The 10,000-nt window shown below is 31.9% G+C and overlaps 1 protein-coding gene and 1 pseudogene across 1 annotated transcript in view; one reads left to right on the top strand and one right to left on the bottom strand.

Moving 5' to 3' along the window:
• The window catches only part of LOC145297634 (uncharacterized), a 546,925-nt gene that overhangs the window by 531,081 nt on the left and 5,844 nt on the right, over window positions 1–10,000 (bottom strand). The gene's annotated exons all lie outside the window — the stretch shown is intronic.
• On the top strand, window positions 589–705 carry LOC145301552 (5S ribosomal RNA; annotated as a pseudogene).

Below are 10,000 nucleotides of genomic sequence, written 5' to 3'. Positions count from 1 at the left end.
TTTATCAAACATAATTACAAGTACTTGTATATTATTTATTCTGGTGGCAATTGTTTGATGGACGGAGAATAAATCTAAGCAAATGGAGCGAAACGTTGCTTCGTGGCTGCGTTCGATTCTCCGGGCCGACAGGAACAGTCAACCTACAAAGATGATTGCGTAAGCACGAGACACTAATGACAGTAGTTATAAAATAATAATTATAATTTAATCATAACTATGTATATATATATATATATATATATATATATATATATATATATATATATATATATATATATATAAGCAGCATTATCCCATTTAAGCAAACAGGAACTTTACTGACCTCTTCAACTAATATATATTTCAATATTTTTAGAACTGTGGCAGAAGTATATGATATTTGTAAAATGCATCTCTTATATTCAATATAAATACCAACCTATACCTCACTCATTCACGCGCGCGCGCGTTCGCGCGCGCGCGGGCGCACACACACACACACACACACACACACACACACACACACACACACATATATATATATATATATATATATATATATTAGGTTGGTGGAAAATAATGTCAGCTTTTATTAGATATATATATACATACGGCATAATCGCGTTGACACACCGGTTCTCGTCAGATCACCGAAGTTAAGCAACGTTGAACTTGGTCAATACTAAATGGGTCACCATCTTGGAATTCTAGGTGCTGTATGTGCTCTCCGCTTATCTCGGCATTTGTTTCCAGCCGTCCTGTGCTTCATTTTTCACTGGTATTTAACAATGTCGTCTCAGGAGAGTTGTGGTTGGCGATTTCACGCGCAGGCAACCCTTCGTGGGTATCCTTAGTCTGTCCTAGACTATAGAAGCCTGTTTATATATATATATATATATATATATATATATATATATATATATATATATATATATATATGTCGATTAAGCTACACTGAATATTGTGCGTTTCATCCAACTATAGTATTCGTCAGGCTTATGCGCATAAGCCTGACGAATCCTATAGTTGGATGGAACGCAGAATATTCAGTGTAGCTTTATCGCCATATATATTTTATAAATTACTAACTAGCTCTACCTACGTATAGAGCACTTTTGAAGTAAATACTTAAAGTTTACGCATAAATCTATACTTTCGTATATTAAATTTATGTGAATAAATGAAGTAGTTATATATATATATATATATATATATATATATATATATATACGTAAAATAAAACGACATCATTTTTTCACCAACCTTATATATATATATATATATATATATATATATATATATATATATATATATATATATATATATATAGGCGCTTGTCATCAGTTTTCGGTAACAGTTATAACTATTTGGGAGGACATATTCCATCCAAGGTTTTTTTGTTTGTTTTTTCGTTTCTATCCTCTTCCGCTTACTATTACAACAATTCTACAAAAAAATAAATAAATAAATAAATAGAAAGAAACTTTCTTTTCCTTCTTTCAGACGGGTTTTATTACATTTCGTGATTTTTTTTAATCGACTTATTAATTTAATTTTATTTTTGTTGATTTTCTTTGCTTTTTTTTCCTTTTTAAACTGATTTTTAATTCACTATTTTTGATATTTTTACTCAATATATATATATATATATATATATATATATATATATATATATATATATAAATATTGATATACACATAAACGAATACATTTGTAAATATACTAACAGGGTAACCCGGCGTTGCCCGAGATTGATTGATTATCAACGAATATTTCACATTCCCATATTTTTTCTTGTCATCGAAATCGATGGAATAGCCAATTTTACAGTCCAATCAATTAATTGCCTGCTTTAATTGAGGACCCGTCACGATGTACCTGGTGGAATCATCACAGGCTACTCGCTATGTCTACGTTTACAAAAATATTGCTATCTAAATTTCACTGAAATAAACTTGATATTCTGTTGATATTCTAAAATTAGTTTAAATGTAATGGCTTGAATTCAAGTTTAAAATGCCAAAGTCAAGTATCCTGCTTTGTGCTCTAAGGAGAAACATTCATTTCGAATACGCCCTTGTAACGAACCTACTGTTGATATTATATGTTGCGCCTTTCAGCCTGTGTGGTAATAAGACTTCTCAAATGCACTTGTGATGTTAGGCTGTGTAAGAGATTAACTTTTGTCTAAATCATCTGCTCGTTCTTCGTCGGCTTATTTCGAGTATTTATTATCGATACACAAAACCTCTCCAAGCACACCGCCAGCCACATAAACTACCTTCGTGTGAAATTTCGTAAAAATCGATCCTGCCGTTTTCGAGTTCATAGGGAATAAATTCACAGACATCCAAACAAAGTTCCTTTTTTATAATAGTAGAGATAAAAGCATATGCACCTTATATATATATATATATATATATATATATATATATATATATAGAGAGAGAGAGAGAGAGAGAGAGAGAGAGCGAGAGAGAGAGAAATAGCGATGGGGAAAGAGAGAGAGAGATTAAAGGAGTAAAATGGAGAGAAGATAAATATGAGCTAACCCTGATTTATTGATTTATTGGGTGCCTGAATCGTGTGGCATTTAATTCTACGACCCTCACGTGTTCCGTTTTTTTTTTTTTTTTTTTGCCTTGCCGACGCCCTAATTCCGTTTAGGCGGATGTCAATCTCATCTACCGTTTCTCGAGACTCATATGTCAGCATGTCTCTTGTCGAAACCGCCCCACCGCATACATTCGACCTATTATGCAATCAATACCACCGTTGTTTGTCTCAAAGGCCTTTTGACAATGCTTCTCAAATTTCCAACCGCAGAAAAATTTCTAGAAAAAAATTATTATCGGATCGATTTTCAACAAAAAAAAATGTCATTTCTTGGGTGTTCCTCAGTTTAAATATTCAAACAACGTTCGGGGTGCGTTTGCTTGACAGATATAGGAACTGCAACAATTATACCTGAATAGAGACAAATGAAAAAAGACTATTTCGAAATTATGTTTCTGAATATTTTGATGAGGAATGGTTATTTGTATTATTTAGATTTATGTAGACTCTGTCGTCCAACTATACAATTTTCGATCGAAAAAAAAAGATAACAGCAAATTACCTTTCCTAGATGTGCTGATTACGCGTACTGGTACGGGGTCTATGTCATGTATATCGAAAGCCAACTTTCACTGGACAGTACCTAAACTTCAACTCCCACAATCGATAAATTATAAAGAAAGGAATCGTCCGTTGTCTACAACACCGTGACTAAGCAATATGTAGTAACAGCAAAGCATATCAAGAGGGGGCGAACAGTCTAAGAGAAACCCTCCACGAAAACAACTACCTAGAGAACATGACGTCAGCTCCAAGAAATGTGGACCAGATATTAAATGACACTACTCAGAAACTCACCATAGATTGTATACAATACATAAAGGATTTGATAGGCAAACGGCAGAGAATATGCATTGCATATAAAATCAGGACAGTATTCGGGAGCGATTCAACTCTCCGGAAGCAGCTTATGAGAATCAAGACCCCTTACAGACAAAGTCATGACCAAAAACGCTGCAGATAAAGTCCCATGTAAATGTGGACAACTATACAAAGTGGGATATGTCGGTAACTAAAGGGGCGGTTAGAAGAACATAGAAACGCCATAATACGCGGAAGAATTAAAACAAATGCGTATGACTAAACATATTTGAAGGAAAAAGAAAAGTCATCTACCATTATAGGACGAAATAAAAATTATCGACACAGGAGTATGGTGGAAAATAAGACAGCTGAAAGAAGCATCAAATAAGCTGGGAGAAAATTAGTTACTAAGTAGAACTAGTATAGAATTTAACACGATATGAGAACATCTAATTCTTAATGATATACCATATATACAGTAATAAGTAAACAATAATATATACATATATATATATATAAAGTTATATATAGACGTATATAGTTATAATAATTAGTAATAAATAGTGATATTTAAAACTAGAAATAAAAATAGGTGAATGGCTACAAAAAAATTCGTAAAAAAACTGTCCGCAAGGATCCGTGACGCAATAGTTAGAGTTTTTAGAAAAATCCAATGTAAAGTGATATTCTCCTGAAATTTGGAGATTGAGACCAGAAAATTACAATTGCAAATTACTTAGGACATTTATTCAGTCATGGCTGACGGAACAAGAACGTGAAGTAAATAAAGGGTTCCGTCCGAAATTCCTTTCAAATTCCTTAGTTCGACAAGATAAATCTGGCGTTGTGAAAATGACAAGAGAACACTAGTCGGATGAATCTAAATGATACGTATTTCGAAATCATATATGTGTTATATATTGGGTATGTGTAAAAAATTGATTTTCACAAACATTATATTTGTTTTTTTATTATTATTGTTTTTGTTTCTTTTGACTTATATCACTATAAAACATCTTATTTTCAGCCGTACCTTCTTAACTGTATTAAGAATGCATTGTGTAATTCTAGCAGGTAACATCAGAGTACAGTCACTGTACTCTGTGAAATTTACTCTGTACAATTTACATGTGGTGTGTGTGTGCCTCACAGCATCTTTACATTTATATTGCTCAGTAACAGTTATGTTGTGGATTTTTCAAAACATAAGTGGACTATTAAATGTTGAATGTCATCTCTTTCTCCCTTTTTCTCTTTTTCTCATTATATATATATATATATATATATATATATAGTGTATTTCATCGTTATATATATACATATATATATATAGACAGACATTAATATATAGACATATATATATAGAGAGAGAGAGACAGACAGACAGACAGACACCAAGGAATAGATTGATAGCAATAAATAGTGTATTTCATCGTTAGTTACAATTGTTTCCAGACTATTCGCACAAATTCAAACCCTATATCGTTTGAAAATTTTCACAAGAATAGCCTTTCATCAGACGTGTTGAATAAAAAGAACACTTTAACAATGCAAATTTTCAAACGATATAGGGTTTGAATTTGTCCAATTAGTCTTGAAACAATTGTATCTAACGATGAAAGACACTATTTGTTGCTATCAATCTATTCTTTGATGTCTTGATTTTGTTAAAACAATATATGAATGCTCAATTATGAAATATGGTAATTTTGAAGCTTATAGTTTAAGTCATCTCATTTTGACTTAAAACTTATTGGTATATGAACGGTTACATTATTTTCAATTGTATACACCTAATAAAATTCGGAATACTATAAATAAGACTATATATGTATATAAATGTATGCATATATATATATATATATATATATATATAGTAGAAATGGTAATTAATAAAACCCTGAAGAAAGTGCTTAATACTGTTGTAGAGCAAATATGCGTTTTATTTTTTATTACATTTTTTTCTGTTTAATTACATTATTGTTTCAGCTACGCGACCGTTACATTATTGTTTCAGCTACGCGCCTCCTCAGACTTTTCCCCTGAGTCTGAGGAGGCTACACGACGGCCAAAAAAGGGTCGCATAGCTGAAACAATCATGTAACAAAACAGAAAAAAAGTTAATAAAAATAAAACATATATGTGTGTGTGTATATATGTATACATATGTTATATGTGTATATATGTATATATATTTACCTGCCGTGGCCAAGTCGAAACTACTTTCGTCATGACATCTGTGATGACCTCATATATGACGTCATCATACATGACTCTATTAAATTGATAACTAGAATGATGAGTTATTCTCCCCACGCGCACATTTATGATCCGCTTTAGGAAAATGTTGTTGATCAGTTTGTGTAGTTATAGAATTAATTGAAAAATTGGTAAGTAAGGGGGGGGATCATCCCAATTTTATCTTTTTGTCAACTGTTTCGCAGCTGCGCATGCGCGAATCGTCTACATGACAGCTTCCTGATGTAAAGAACAAGAAAGTTTAAAACACTTTTTTAAATCGTGGCGAGCTGACCTAATCGTTATCGTACTTGACACACTGTCTTTAGGCTTTGCTATATTTCTTTGTGCTATTTCATTAATTGAATTTTGAGGATGTGGCCGAGTGTCATTGATTCAGTGAGACATTGTATTAAAACAATGATATTTATAGAAATAGATTTTGGAATTCATAACATGTAAGTTTAGTCGCACTGTTGCAGATATTAACGATGTGACACTCTTACAAAGCAAATCCCATGGATAGTGTCAGAAAAAAATGCGCTATCGAATTCGGCCACGCAGAAAAAAGAAATGAACCGTGCAGTGTTCACCAGCGTCTGTCGAACGTTAAAAAAAAAGGTGGTTTTCATGTCAGTTTAGTTAGTAGATGGGTTTGTCGAATTTAATATGGTTAGAAAGATGTGAATAGTAAAGCGTGCTACAGAATTTTACGATCAAAGCATCAAAACGGGATGGTAAAAGTACATTGAGAATAGTGGTGGCCATGTAGAAAAATTAATACTTGAGCACAAAAATTCCTTGATATATGGTAGCCCTACCGTCTTTCCAACTCTTCAACGTTTTAGTTATTGAGTTAAAAAGTAGGGAGTGTGTTGATGGAGAGGAAGAGAGGCGAAAATAATGTTAGATATATCACAAAACATTTGTAATGTAAGATAAATTTATACATGTATATATATATATATATTTATATATAAAACCATATATATGTGTATATATGAATAATTATATCTATATGTATGTATGTCATTACATATGTATAATTATATATATGTATGTATATATAATTATATATATGTGTGTGTGTGTGTGTATGTGTGTGTGGCCGTTCTCCTCCTCTTGCAAGCCCTGCCCGCTCCGCATTATGTCTCTGTAATTCACACTGAAGAAGACCGAAGGGTCCTTCGAAAATACGTGCTCTTGAAAGTCACGTTTTCGTTTTCCTCGAAAGACATTTTTATTCCTAGACGTCAAAAATTAGGAAATAAATACAGAAAAGATATAATCATTTATATATTTTTCGTATTGATTTCTCTGTCTGTCTGTCTGTCTGTCTGCTGTATATATATATATATAGAGAGAGAGAAAGAGAGAGAGTGTATGTATATATATATATATGTATATATGTATATATATATGTATATATGTACGTATGTGTATATGTATGTATATGTGTGTATGTACTTGTATGTGTGCGTATATATATGTATGTATATGTGTATGTATGCATGTGTGTATGTATATGTATGTGTATTATGCATTGTGCATGTATATATATGTATATATGTGTGTATGTTTACAGATATGTATGTGTGCATGTGTATATATGTATATTTACGTAGATATATACATATATATATGTATGTATGTATGTATGCCAATGACCGTCTTGTGTATGTGTATGTAAGTATATGTATGTGTACGTATGCGTATTATGTATTGTGTATGTATGTAAGCATATATGTGTGTTATATGTATGTGTGTATGTGTATGTATGTATATATCTGTATGTATGCGTGCATGTATATATATATGTATGTATATCAGTGGCCGCCTTCCGTGTCATGTCTGCTTGAGCGTTTTAATTCACCGGCAGGACTATAGTCATTTTCGTCACATGGACTTTCAGTGTCTGAGGGAGCGGCACTCGTCTGACAAGAGGTTGCAATCATCAATCATATATATATATATATATATATATATATATATATATATATATATATACGTGAAAAGGACTGCTAAGGTGTCAAAATTGCAAATTAATTACGTGGATGTCATCGTATTTTTGTCTGTTTGTCAATGGTTTAACAAAAACATAGCAACCTCTTTATGTACGGATTAAGTAGGATAAAAAAGCAATGTTTATAGATCGTATCAAGCGATTCTGAATGTTATCGTACGAGACACACTGTCTTTGGGGGGTTTTTCGATCTCAACTCGAGTATGTATTTTACTTATAAGAAGTGAACTTTTTAGAAAAAAAACATAATACTCGCATGTCTCAGTTTCTTTCTGTTTTATTTTGTACTTCATTTCTAAATGAATTAAACGTTACGTTTTATATGTACGGTATGTTTGATTTTTAATAAATAAGATTACTGCATTAATTAAAACGTAATATTTACGCGTATTTTAAGACCGGGAAACGCCGAGCGGTCTGCACTATTGATAAAATGTGTTTTCTTTAGTGCAATACATTTTAATTTATATATATATATATATATATATATATACACACACACATATATGTATATATATATGTATATATATGTATAAATTAAAATGTATTGCACTAAAGAAAACATTATATATATATATATATATATATATATATATATATATAAATAAAGATAGACGAGTAAATCGAAACAGTATGACAGAAAATGCTGCATAGTCGGGATTCAAATTTGATAGCTCATGACAAATTAGATGAAGATCAATATGTCTCCGTGAAATATACGATGTATAAATGATGACATACAAAGACAATAGTAAAATTAAAGTTGCATCACTTTCAGTGTCAATAATGTAACCCATAGAAGCGGAAACATTCTCATTTTTTTGTCTTTTATCCAAAAAAAATACAGATACACGTGTACACTCGTACACACACACGTACACACGTATCCAGCACATACAATTTCACATTGTTTATTATACGAATCAAAAACGGTATTGTACCAAATGTGGCCTATGCATGGGTAGAGCCTTATATAAATAATATTATAAAAACATTTAAAAGTACCAACCCGGAATGATTCTGTTCGTAAATTCATCAACTAAAATCATATATTCTTGAAGATATTCTTCTCGCGTTACAAAAACTATAAAGCTCCTGACTTCTGTATTATTTTTATTATCAGCATTATTATTATCTCGCATTTATACTGGTAGTACTATTACTACTTCTGTTAGTACTACTACCACTATTACTACTACTACTATTACTACTAATAAAAATACTACTACTACTACTAATAATAATAATGATAAATAAATAATTGTAGTGTCGGTATAAACTGGGGCCACATCAAATTATTGAGGAAGAAAAATGTGAAGACCAAGGAGAAAAGGCACTAACTAGACCTCCACTGGATGTGTGCGAGATGGGCTGGGACCTTGGGTAGGCTTATTACAGCTGAAATTCCAGTAAAGACAAACGATCGTTACCACCGATAAATAAATGGTAAACGGCTATTGCGATAACGCAAACTAATATGCAAAGGTTATCTAAAGAGGTGGGGAGTGCTGGAAATCTGGGGGTGGACTCGTTGTCACTCAGACTCCATGGAATATCACAGGTTTATCCCCAAGAGATTTATTTGATTCTGGCCTGTGTGAAAATTCTTGTGAGTATTATTAATAATGATAACAATACTATTATTAATAAAAAAAAGTCAGTGCGCTAAGTATTGTGCAGACAACTGCATCTTGGAAACATGAAACAAATGGAACATGCACACACCGACAGCAGTACTTGAAAATGAAAGTCACAATATGCAGTAAATCGAAAGAAGAATTAATTCAACAAGAGACACTGAAAAAAAGAAAAAAAAAAGGATAAGACGAATAAAAGTGGGAAGAGAAACAGCTACTCGCACGATTCATAATGATGAAAAAAGATGGAACCCACGAAAAACACATGGGAATGGCTACAAAAAGGAAAACTAAACAGAAAAAACTGAATCAGTAATAACAGCCGCACAAGATAACGCAATTAGAACCAAACATTTCAAAAACCTTTAAGATAAAGAGAAATTGGAATCAAAGAGATGGCTGAGAAGATACAATGTATAACAATAATAAAAACGGTTGAAATATAAAGGAAAACTCCTTGAAGGCGAACACATATGAGCAACAGGCACAAGTCGTACATAAAGAAACTGCTACAGATGTACAAACCCAAATAAACGTATGAAATCATGAAAACTGAAATTTATGATTGTTATACAGCGATCCAGTTTGGATGCAGATGGATATACATCAAGAGAATAAGTTGAAGTGATAGTGTTTTACAATAATTCATAAAAAAATGATAGTATTTTACAATAATTCATAATAAAATGATAGTGTTTTA

The sequence above is a fragment of the Euprymna scolopes genome, chromosome 18 (genome assembly GCF_053919585.1).
Source record: "Euprymna scolopes isolate OS-2025 chromosome 18, ASM5391958v1, whole genome shotgun sequence".
In the NCBI taxonomy this organism is placed as follows: domain Eukaryota; kingdom Metazoa; phylum Mollusca; class Cephalopoda; order Sepiida; family Sepiolidae; genus Euprymna; species Euprymna scolopes.
The sequence above is the reverse complement of the archived record's forward strand: the minus strand, read 5'-3'. Positions and strand labels throughout refer to the sequence as shown.